Genomic DNA, 13,498 nt, shown 5'->3' with positions numbered 1-13,498 from the left:
TGAGACATTATGGACATACTGCATGAACATTATTACTGTGAAGAATGCAAAATCAGAGAAGACAAGAAAACAGGAAGTTTCAAAGACAGGCTACAGTTGACAGTGACAAAGTGTGCAGAAAAGTTAGGAAAACAGAACACTCAAATACCTCTATTAATTTCTTAAAGTGTCTTCTTAAATGCTAAAAGCAATTTTAATACCATGGTGGCACTAAGCTTTAGTTCTGCAGAGAATGTATTTCCTGTTTCTTTTAAAGGATTATTTATTCACAGCCATATGACTTAGAGCACTTCCAATGGGAGGCATATTTTTTCCTATCCCATCAATGTAGAGTTTGGCCATACAATTTACTTCAGGCACTGAAATGTGAATAAAAATAAAGCAGGCCATTTTATATTTCCACCAGCCCTCTTACTCTTCCCCCTTCCCAATAAAACAGGATGTCCCAATGTAAGGACGCTCCTTAAGATTGGGTCCTCAAAGGGCACCTGGGTGGCTAAGTCAGTTAAGCACCTGACTCTTGGTTTGGGCTCAGGTCATGGTCTCAGGGGCAAGAGATTAAGCCCCAAAGCAAGCCCCAGAGGGAGCCCTGGAGCCACCCTTGCAGCAAGCCCTGTGGCAAGCACCAAGAGGAGACCCCCTCCTTGGAGCCCCACAGGCTCTGTGCTCTGTGAGGAGTCTGCTTGAGATTCTCTCTCCCTCTCCCTCTGCCCCTCCTGCTCATGCTCTCTCTCTCTCTCCCTCTCTCCAAAATAAATAGATACATTTTAAAAAAGAAAAAAAGAAAGACTGGATACTGAAAATAGATACAACAACAATACAACCTTATGCATGGAGCAGGGGCTAGATGCTAACAATTTAAGAAACTAAAAGGGAAGAATATGTTTGATCAGAGGCAAAAAAAAAAAAAAGATGCATTAGGGATAAAAGCAAAAATGAATGAAGTAAAATATGAACAAAGAAATAAAGGAAATCAGCAGGATAAAAACCTTCTCCTGCTTTGAGAAGATCAATACAAGTTATAAAACTTTAGCCAATGAATCAGAAAAAGAAATAATTTAGCAATATCAGTAATGAGAGGAAACCTTAGTACAGAGTTTATACAGACATGTGTGTGTGCATGTGTGTGTGTCTGTGTGTCTGTCTGTGTCTGTGTGTGTGTCTTTTTTTTTTTTAATTTTCTATGCCTTCTTGGTCAATTTCTAATTGATTTTCATTTTTTATTAATTTTATAATTAATTTTGTTAATTCAAGGAATCTATTTCACCTAAGTTGCAATATTTATTGGCATAAAATTGGAGGTTACTCCCTTATTATCCATTTAATGTGAGTCAAATTTGTAGGTATGTCTCCACTTGTGTTCTCGACATCATTTATTTCTTTTCATTTTCTTACTCTTTCTTTGTTCTTGGTAAATCCAGTTGCAGATTTATCAATTTAATTAATCTTCTCCATGAAACAACTTTCAAATTCATTAATTTTTTTCTATTGTTTATTTCTGTCTTGTTTCATTGATATCTGCTCATATCTTTATTTTCTCCCCACTTCTGTTCTGTCACAGGCAGTCTCTAAAATAGCCCCCAATTATCTCTGCACCTATTATCCTATCCTTGTGTTAACTGGTCCTCTTGATTATATACTGTAGCTAATGATACATCTAGTAGAATAGATAAAAGTAATACGATATTACTTTAGAGATTAGAATAATAAAAAAATCTAACTTCAGTATTGCTACCATATGTGTTCTCTTTCTCCCACTCTTTCTCCCTCTCAATTTTTGTACCTATTCTCTACCACTGAGAAATGAAGGATATAAGTCTGAAACCCATAAGGAACCAAATCCTGCAGACAACCTCATGAGAAATTCACTGAACTTTCAGATGAGACCACAGCCCCAGTTGACACCTTAACTGCAACCTTGTTCAAGACAGAGGCACCCAACGAAGCCACATTCAGAGTCCTGCCTCACTGAAATTGTTACATAATAAATGTTAATTGTTTTAAACCACTAAATTTGAGAGAAATGTTCTATGCTGTAATAAAGAACTAATACAAAGTCTCATACCTGGAAAGATACCTAAAAGATGCTGCATGGCGTTCAGCTTCCAGTTTCCATTCAGAGTACGGAATGCTATAAAGAGCATCACTCCCACTTTTATAATAAAAGAAACATCATATAGACTTGTGGCAGTTAACTTTAAGTGTCTCCTAGACTGGGCTAAGTTGATAGCTGGTAAAACAGTATTTATTGGTGTGTCTGTGAGGATATTAGCATTTGAATTGATAGATTGAGTAAAGAAGATAACCCTCACTAATCTAGGTGGGAATCATCCAATTCTTTGAGACCCTGGTAGAACAAATGGCAGAAGAATGGTCAATTTGCTCTTTGCTTGAGCTGGAACATCAAAATTCTCCTGCCCACAAACATAAGTGCTCCTGGATCTCAGGCCTTCAGACTGGGACTAATTTATACCACCAGATTTCCCGGTTCTCCAGCTTGTTGACAGCAAGTCATAGAACTTCTTGGCTTCTGCAATATCATGAGCCAATTCCTATAAAATGCCTCTTCAAGTATGTATGCATGTATGTTTATATATATGAATATACATGTGTACATATATCTCCATCCTATTGGTTATGTTTCTCTGGAGAACCCTAATACAAACCAGCAAATTAACAACTTCTATCAAACTTACCAAAGAGCTGAGGTCCAGGATAAATAATTTACCAGAAATCTGAATAAAGACAGTTACCTACAGGAAGAACCAGGACATAAGAATTTGCTTATCTGGGACAGATTCTAATAGATATATTTTAATAAGAAGATTCAACTAGTAATTAACAATTGATCCTTAAGAGGCCAACTGTGAGCTAAAATGAGAATGTTAAGTCTCTGTAGACATATGAGATTCATACATTTTCAGTTCAGGAATGCCACTAGATTTTCACAGAGAAGCTATGTGAAAATCAAGAAAGCTTTCTGGTATGTTGGTTGTAGGAAGAAAACAGCAGGCACTGCTACAACTCTACCTAGAATCATCTCCCTGTCTCCAATACTCCTTTTATGTACAAGGAAGGACAACAAAAACTATAGCCTGCAATTACTGGTGGAACCCCACTGCATCTGGGGAGGTGGCATCCCACATGTACTGAAACGCCACCAAGACCCACCTTTCCCATATTTGACTAAGCGAAGAACCCTTGATATACAGGAATAAAGGTAGGGAAACCTATGCACTTGAGGGAATAGGGAAAAGTCCACTGGAACTGAAGAAGGAATAGAGTAAAAAAACAAATCTACACTTAGGCCTGAGGTAGAAAAAAATGATAGGTCCACTAATATATCCACATGAGTAAGACATAGACTTGTGAAGACCAGGATCCCAAGACCCAGGTCCCCAGTACCTACTTAAGGTACTTATCAGTGTGAGGCTTAACAGAGCAAGAGTGAGACTTACTAGAACAACAAGAATGCCCCCAGTTCACTCACCACTAATACATTAATGAGCATTAAGTAAAACGTAACAGTGGGATACAACCACAAAGCTGTTTTCTGGGGAATAGTACCAATGAAAGCAAAGCAGGAAACCAACATTAAGAACAACCCCCTGGAAATTTTACCTTCACCATAAATAAGAGGTTTGACCAGAAAGACTTGAACCTCTAGCATACTGAAGATGATCACAGCAACAAACTTCAAACCCAGTTCCACTCTTAATTAGATCAACATTAACCACCACAAGAAATACCAAAAGGAAAAAAAAAAAAAAAGGCCTACCAGAAAGAAAGGTGTGCTCGTGTGTAAGCATAAATATTATTTCAGTTTCTGCTGTCCTATACAAATCCAACTTTCAAAAAAAAAAAATACATCTTTTCTGTTAATGGATTTCAAGATTTCTCTTTATGACTGGTTTTCACCACTATGGTTAAATAATATGTGTATTATATGTTGGTGAGAATTTTATCATATTCATTCTATTTGGGTTTCACTAATTAGTGGCTTATAGTTTTCTTCAAATTTGGAAATATTTTAACTATTATATCTTCAAATATTTTTTATTGTAACCCATTTCTTGTAAGTCAATAACACCTATGCCACATTGCTTGGTGTATTCCAACAGGTCTTGGAGTCTCTTTTAATTTATTTTTCAGTCTCCTTTTTTCTACATGTTTTAGCTTGGATAATTTATATTGCAATGTCTTGTCTTTTCTCATGACATCTTCTATCTTCTGTTAAACCCATACAATGAGGTTTTCATTTCAGATTATGTTTTTCTGGCTCTGTCATTCCCATTTAATTCTCTGAATATTTTCTATTTCCTTTCTCACTATATTCATTGTCCATTAATCACTGAGCACATTTTCAGTAACTGGTTTCAAGCTTGTTATAGTAATTTTGTCATTTTTTTCCCTATGATTTGACGTTTCTCTTATCTATGAGTCATATCATCCTGCTTCTTTGTATGTCTAGCACTTTTTGATTTGATACTGAACATGGGGTATATTAAATTATTGACTGGATTTTGTTGTCATCATTTAAAGATCAAAGGATATGTTTCATTAGGCATTTCAGTGGCTTGCAGATCAATTTGATTCAGCAGATGCATATTTTTTACCTTTGTTAGAGTTGACTACTCTAAAGCACTTTTTGAGATTTTTTTCTGAATTAATAGTGTGGTCAATTATGTCTCTCCACTCTAAGTTGAAACTGATGAATCTCTTAGCCCTGTCTGGGCCCCCGAACTTTTCCACGGACAAATCTCAATAGCTGGTTTTCCCTACTATATGTATTTTTTTTTTTTTTTTGCCTGACTTTGTGCAATTTCACTGCATAAACTTTCAGTTTATTGTTTACCCAAACATTCGAACTAACCCTTTGGATTACAGAGCTCTTCATCTGTGTAACTTCCTCCTGTCTGATATTCTTTCCCACAAATTTCAGTGGCCATTGCCACCCAGATCTCCAATCTCAATCTCCTTTAATTAGTATTCCAAGTGGGTTTTTTGTTTGTTTGTTTGCTTGTTTGTTTTTCCTTGTGTTACCATCTCTGACCCCTAGTCTGAAAAACTCCTTAAGGAAAATTGTAAGGATAATTCATGCCAATTAATTCTTTCTCTTAGGAATGTCAGACTTGTTCTACGATTAAAATCTGGAAATAATTTTGGTCAGTTTTCTAATTATTAATTTCTAGAAGTCATATCTAGTACCAACTATCACTGGAAGTAGACATTTCTCCATTGAATTTTTAATTTATGTATTACTTTCTATTTCTAAACATTGAATTATGTTAAGACTATTGTTATTTTTTTGGACAGCTGTATGTAGAAGAATGAAACTCGACCATTCTCTTACACCATACATAAAGATAAACTCGAAATGGATAAAAGACCTCAACGGGATACAGGAATCCATCAGAATCCTAGAGGAGAACATAGGCAGTAACCTCTTCGATATCAGCCACAGCAACTTCTTTCAAGATATGTCTCCAAAGGCCAAGGAAACAAAAGCGAAAATGAACTTTTGGGACTTCATCAAGATCAAAAGCTTCTGCACAGCAAAGGAAACAGTCAACAAAACAAAGAGGCAACCCACGGAATGGGAGAAGATATTTGCAAATGACAGTACAGACAAAAGGTTGATATCCAGGATCTATAAAGAACTCCTCAAACTCAACACACACAAAACAGATAATCATGTCAAAAAATGGGCAGAAGACATGAACAGATACGTCTCCAATCAAGACATACAAATGGCTATTAGACACATGAAAAAATGTTCATCATCACTAGCCATCAGGGAGATTCAAATTAAAACTACATTGAGATACCACCTCACACCAGTTAGAATGGCCAAAATTAGCAAGACAGGAAACAACGTGCGTTGGAGAGGACGCGGAGAAAGGGGAACCCTCTTACACTGTTGGTGGAAATGCACGTTGGTGCAGCCACTTTGGAGAGCAGTGTGGAGATTCCTCAAGAAATTAAAAATAGAGCTTCCCTATGACCCTGCAATTGCACTCCTGGGTATTTACCCCAAAAATACAGATGTAGTGAAAAGAAGGGCCATCTGTACCCCAATGTTTATAGCAGCAATGGCCACAGTCGCCAAACTGTGGAAAGAACCAAGATGTCCTTCAGTGGACGAATGGATAAGGAAGACGTGGTCCATATACACTATGGAGTATTATGCCTCTATCAGAAAAGATGAATACCCAACTTCTGTAGCAACACGGATGGGACTGGAAGAGATTATGCTGAGTGAAATAAGTCAAGCAGAGAGAGTCAAGTATCATATGGTCTCACTTATTTGTGGAGCATAACAAATAACATGGAGGATATTGGGAGATGGAGAGGAGAAGGAAGTTGAGGGAAATTGGAAGGGGAGGTGAACCATGAGAGACTATGGACTCTGAAAAACAACCTGAGGGTCTTGAAGGAGTGGGAGGTTGAGGGAACAGGTAGTGGGTATTAGGGAGGGCACATGTTGCATGGAGCACTGGGTGTGGTGCAAAAACAATGAATACTGTTACGCTGAAAAGAAATAAAAAAATAATAAATCTTAAAACACTCAAAAAAAAGACTATTGTTATTTTTTATTCTTTTTACTCCATAGAGATTTTCAAAGTTTACTTTTCTTTATTCAGATGTGTTGACCCATGTTAGTTTATAATTTGTGATGATATTCACATGACATTTTTATGAATTAATACATTGTGAATTGATAATTATTTATTAGTAAAATATGCTTTCTTTGTGTTTATAGTGACATATCCTTGCAGAATTAGTGATTTCTATGTCCTTCTCATTTTGCTTAGAGCATAATTTTGGAAATTTCTGTGCTCTAGAATGTAGGTGCAATTTTCCAGACAGGTTTTGTGTTTGTGGTTAATAAGGATGTAAGGAAACTATTAGCTCAGAACCACTCTGAATTAAATTCAAAGCTTGAGGTTTTATTGACCAACAGCCGATGTGAATTACCTGCACAAGATGGGAGGGCCATTTCAGAGGGTATACCTCCTGGGGGACTTTTTTAACTCCTGCAAAACACCAAGGCAATTTTCTTTTGTATAATACCCCATGTATGTAGGAAAAATCAGATATTTCTCTGGATCACCTTACATCTCAAATTGCATCTAATTTTTGTTGTTCCCTCCATATCCCTTGAGATCACATAAAGTATGCTCAAGTTTCACAGACTTTGCAAATATGTTCAGAGTTAAAGCTACTTCGACTCTGATTTCTTCTGTAGTTCCTTGCCTTCACTGACATTTTTGTCTGATATTAGGTTACAAACTGATATTCAGAGCCTTTTAGAATATTAAAAATATACTTAGCTTTTTCTCAGAGAAGCATTAGTCAAATTTTCTAGATCCTTATCCAATATCATAACTGAAGTCCTACCTCATTCTCAAAAGATATTTTCAGGAAATATAACATATATATTTAAAAAATTAAACTTCAAACCCTGAGCAATAGGTGAGCTGATTCCTTTTGATGCAGAGTGCAACAATATACAGATAAATAGAAAATATTTGCCATGGTCCCAATAAATTCAGAATATGGCATCAGTTAGAAAGAAGACAGTATTTAAATGCAGAAGGACAAGAAGAAAAACCTGATTTAAATATTTAAAACTTGTGAAGACATTTGATAGAAAATATTTGCAGGGACATGAGTTCTCAGACGAAAACCCTATGTAGAGGATATAAGAAGGTAAAAAAGTATTTTAAAAACATAGGGGAAATATTCAAATAATGAGCCTATAAATGAAAAGACATTTCTTAAAGACATAGTACATTGACTTGTCTGATATTTAAAACATTTTTTAATTCTGATATAAGGAAAAATTGGTCTTAAAACTAAAATTATGTATTATGTTTATGAAAGCAATTGAAAATCAAGTCATAACTACGAATGACCTGATGAGGTCTTTTTAAAGATTTTATTTATTCATTTTAGAGACAGACAGAGAGAGAGAGAGAGAGAGCACGAGAAGGAGGTGGAGCAGAGGGAGAGGGACAAGCAGACTCCACATTAAGCACAGAGCCTAACGAGGGGCTCAATCAAACCACCCAGAGATTATGACCTCAGCTGAAATCAAGAGTCAGATGCTTAACCAACTGAGCTACCTACATGCCCCAACTTGGTGATATTTTCAAATATAAAAAAGTACAATCATCCATGAAAAAAACTGGAATGTTAACAATAAAACCAAAATCTAACTCAGCTCAGCCTTCTCTAACATCTTAAATATTTATAAAATAGTAAATCATCAAACAGGTTTAAGAAAAATGTTAGGATTCAATTACATAAAATTTTAAAATGTGTAATTCCAAAGTGTACATACACACACACTTTGAAGTAATATACACGGTAAATTAATTGCTGCAGAAAATGAGGCATCTTGAGAGCAATGTGAACCAAAGAAATAAATACCTTTTTAGATAAATTGTTAGAGATTTATGCCAAACAGTAAATGTCAAATTTAATATTTGGCAAATAATTGAGATAATAAATATCTGGGGATGAACTTTCAAACTTAATTATTTTATTTATAATATTAAAATCCATTTAAATAATATTCAAGATTGTTAACCAAAGTAAATACTTTTACCTTTATAGAAATTTTTAACTTTTATAGAAAAAGTTTGGGGACACCTTGGTGGTTCAGTGGATTAAGCCTCTGCCTTCCACTCAGATCATGATCCCAGGGTCCTGGGATGCAGCCACACATCAGGCTCTCTGCTCAGCAGGGAGCCTGCTTCCCCCTCTCTCTCTGCCTGCCTCTGCCTACCTGTGATGGCTCTCTCTCTGTCAAATAAATAAATAAGTAAAATCTTTGGGAAAAAAAAAGAAAGAAAAAAATTTGAAGGATGCTAGAAGGAAACAGGCAAGGAAAGGAGGGAAAAAGAGAGCAAATAAATGAAAAAGAAACAGAACTGATGAATTAAGTACTATATTTAAAACCTCAATATAGATTAACAAAGATTGTGAAGTTATTCAAAGAGTGGAAGAATGCCTAAACCTATCTTTACAAAAAAGACATTGAAAGAAATAATTTCTTATCATTGTTATAGTTACTAAGTGTAATTTTTAAAATTGCATTTTGTAAATTTTAAGATAAAATTGAAAATAATTAAGATTATTTCTAAAGTCTAAGGAATTAATTGAATTTGGCAGGAATTAATTGAAAAAAAGGCATATGCAAAAAAAGAACTAAAAAGAAATTGCAATTATGCCATAAAACACAACAGAAGACAACAGAAAAAATAGATAATATAAAATATGCCAAAATGTGGAAAAATAAATCTTCATTTTAAAGTCAAGTTACCACATAGTATAGAATAGCAATTCATAGTAATATAATATTAAAAAGAATCTGAACAAAAACAGAATTTCAGAGAAAGATTAAAAGTAAATGACAAAGACATATCAAGCAAAGGTTAAAAAGAAAACTCATGTGGTAAAAAAAAAATAAGTATAAGAATAGAGGAGAAAGCAAAGAGGAGGTAATGGGATTTTAAAAAGTAGTAGTTTTATATTGATGAAAAGATACAAATCCACAAAAGTCGGCAACAATCACGAATATTTTTCTGACAAATTACATTTCATGAAAAACGTATAAAGTAAAATCATTACAAATAAAAAGAGAAACTGATAAAAACACAATTGTTACCAGAGAATTTAGTACACTATTATAGATCTGTGGCAGTTCAAGCAATTCTAAAGCATGAAGCATATAATTTTAGAACCATATAATAAATAATGTTAGAATAATTTCAAATGTTTTATTCTCAACAAAAGCTACCTGAGGAGAGTTTGTTTTGCAACTGCCACACTAAACATGAAAAAGAAGCACAGAGGTGAAGCTTCTGGCATGACAACATGTAGTTTTGGTTTCCCCCACAGATTTTGTCCTCACTGGACAGAGGACCATTCCTGCAAAATTATGCTGTGATAGAAACCATTAGAGTGCTTGATCAGCTCACAATTTTCACTTTTTCAGAATTATCTCTGAAAATGGCAAGCCCACTATCGCCTAGAACAGTGTTACATGACTTGCCACCTAACAATAGCTGCTTTATTATTGGGACTCAAACTCAAAAAGAAAGTTCCACTTATTCTCATTAGTCAGATATGTGATCGCAGATGCACTTTTATATGTCCCTAACCTTGTTTAGTAGGGTAACTCAGTATTCAAACAACCTCCTATCTGTTAATCTGTATACTGGTTATAGCACTGGCTGTGAAGTCAAAGTCCTGGGCTCATACTCTGATTTCACCAATAATAGCTGCATATGTGTGCACGTGTGCACGTGCACACACACACACACAAACACACACACACACTCTCCTATACATTAAAAGTGACTTTCTGGAAACTTGGATTAAAATGGTTATGTGGGGGCACCTGGGTGGCTCAGTGGTTTGAGCCGCTGCCTTCGGCTCAGGTCATGATCTCAGGGTCCTGGGATCGAGCCCCGCATTGGGCTCTCTGCCTGGCGGGGAGCCTGCTTCCCTCTCACTCTCTCTGCCTGCCTCTCTGCCTGCTTGTGATCTCTCTCTGTCAGGTGAATAAATGAAATCTTTAAAAAAAAATAAAAAAATAAAATGGTTATGTGTTGATTTACTTCACTTTAGGGGCACCTGGGCGGCTTAGCCCGTTAAAGTGTCTGCCTTCGGCTCAGGTCATTATCCAAGGCTCCTAGGATAGAACTCTGCATTAGGCTCCCTGCTCAGTGGGGAGTCTGCATCACCTTCTGTCTTCCCCTCACTTGTTCTCTCTCTCTCTCTCTCTGTGCGAAATAAATAAATGAAGTATTTTTTTAATTACTTCATTTTATTTTATTTTTTGTTAGTAATATGCTTTTTTTCATTTATTTATTTTTTCAGCGTAACAGTATTCATTGTTTTTGCACAACACCCAGTGCTCCATGCAATACGTGCCCTCCCAATTACCCAGCACCTGGTTCCCCCAACCTCCCACCCCCGCCCCTTCAAAACCCTCAGGTTGTTTTTCAGAGTCCATAGTCTCTTATGGTTCGCCTCCCCTTTCAATTTCCCTCAACTTCCTTCTCCTCTCCATCTCCCCATATCCTCCATGTCATTTGTTATGCTCCACAAATAAATGAAACCATATGATACTTGACTCTCTCTGCTTAACTTATTTCACTCAGCATAATCACGTCCAGTCTTGTCCATGTTGCTACAAAAGTTGGGTATTCATCCCTTCCTTTTTTTTTTTTTTTATAAACATATAATGTATTTTTATCCCCAGGGGTACAGGTCTGGGTATCACCAGGTTTACACACTTCACAGCACTCACCATAGCACATACCCTCCCCAATGTCCATAACCCCCTCCACCTCTCCCAATCCCACCTCCCCCCAGCAACCCCCAGTTTGTTTTGTGAGATTAAGAGTCACTGATGGTTTGTCTCCCTCCCAATCCCATCTTGTTTCATTTATTCTTCTCCTATCCCCCTAACCCCCTACGTTGCATCTCCACGTCCTCATATCAGGGAGATCATATGATAGTTGTCTTTCTCCGATTGACTTATTTCACTAAGCATGAAACCCTCTAGTTCCACCCACGTCGTCGCAAATGGCAAGATTTCATTTCTTTTGATGGCTACATAGTATTCCATTGTGTATATATACCACCTCTTCTTTATCTATTCATCTGCTGATGGACATCTAGGTTCTTTCCATACTTTGGCTACTGTAGACATTGCTGCTATAAACATTCGGGTACACGTGCCCCTCCGGATCACTATGTTTGTATCTTTAGGGTAAATACCCAGTAGTGCGATTGCTGGTCATAGGGTAGTTCTATTTTCAACATTTTGAGGAACCTCCATGCTGTTTTCCAGAGTAGTTTCACCAGCTTAAATTCCCACCAACAGTGTAGGAGGGTTCCCCTTTCTCCGCATCCTCGCCAGCATCTGTCATTTCCTGACTTGTTAATTTTAGCCATTCTGACTGGTGTGAGGTGATATCTCATTGTGGTTTTGATTTGTATTTCCCTGATGCCGAGTGATATGGAGCACTTTTTCATGTGTCTGTTGGCCATCTGGATGTCTTTGCAGAAATGTCTGTTCATGTCCTCTGCCCACTTCTTTTGTGTGTGTGTGTGTGTGTGGTTTTTTTTTTTTTTAATATTTTACTTATTTGACAGAGAGAAATCACAACTAGGCAGAGATGCAGGCAAAGAGAGAAGAGGAAGCAGGCTCCCTGCCAAGCAGAGAGCCCGATGCGGGGCTCGATTCCAGGACCCTGGGATCATGACCTGAGCCGAAGGCAGAGGCTTTAACCCACTGAGCCACCCAGGCGCCCCTCTCTGCACACTTCTTGATTGGATTGTTTGTTCTTTGGGTGTTGAGTTTGCTAAGTTCCTTATAGATTTTGGATACTAGCCCTTTATCTGATATGTCGTTTGCAAATATCTTCTCCCATTCTGTCAGTTGTCTTTTGCTTTTGTTAACTGTTTCCTTTGCTGTGCAAAAGCTTTTGATCTTGATGAAATCCCAATAGTTCATTTTTGCCCTTGCTTCCCTTGCCTTTGGCGATGTTCCTAGGAAGATGTTGCTGTGGCTGAGGTCGAAGAGGTTGCTGCCTGCCTTCTCCTCAAGGATTTTGATGCATTCCTTTCTCACATTGAGGTCCTTCATCCATTTGGAGTCTATTTTCGTGTGTGGTGTAAGGAAGTGGTCCAATTTCATTTTTCTGCATGTGGCTGTCCAATTTTCCCAGCACCATTTATTGAAGAGGCTGTCTTTTTTCCATTGGACATTCTTTTCTGCTTTGTCAAAGATTCGTTGACCATAGAGTTGAGGGTCTATTTCTGGGCTCTCTATTCTGTTCCATTGATCTATGTGCCTGTTTTTGTGCCAGTACCATGCTGTCTTGATGATGACAGTTTTGTAATAGAGCTTGAAGTCCGGAATTGTGATGCCACCAACTTTGGCTTTCTTCTTCAATATTCCTTTGGCTATTCGAGGTCTTTTCTGGTTCCATATAAATTTTAGGATTATTTGTTCCATTTCTTTGAAAAAAATGGATTGTATTTTGATAGGAATTGCATTAAATGTGTAGATTGCTTTAGGTAGCATAGACATTTTCACAATATTTATTCTTCCAATCCAGGAGCATGGAACATTTTTCCATTTCTTTGTGTCTTCCTCAATTTCTTTCATGAGTACTTTATAGTTTTCTGCGTATAGATTCTTAGCCTCTTTGGTTAGGTTTATTCCTAGGTATCTTATAGTTTTCGGTGCAATTGTAAATGGGATTACTCCTTAATTTCTCTTTCTTCTGTCTTGTTGTTGGTGTACAGAAATGTAACTGATTTCTGTGCATTGATTTTATATCCTGACACTTTACTGAATTCCTGTACAAGTTCTAGCAGTTTTGGAGTGGAGTCTTTTGGGTTTTCCACATATAGTATCATATCATCTGTGAAGAGTGATAGTTTGACTTCTTCTTTACCAATTTGGATG

The sequence above is a fragment of the Meles meles genome, chromosome 5, assembly GCF_922984935.1.
Source record: "Meles meles chromosome 5, mMelMel3.1 paternal haplotype, whole genome shotgun sequence".
Lineage (NCBI taxonomy): Eukaryota > Metazoa > Chordata > Mammalia > Carnivora > Mustelidae > Meles > Meles meles.
This window is presented reverse-complemented; position numbering follows the sequence as displayed.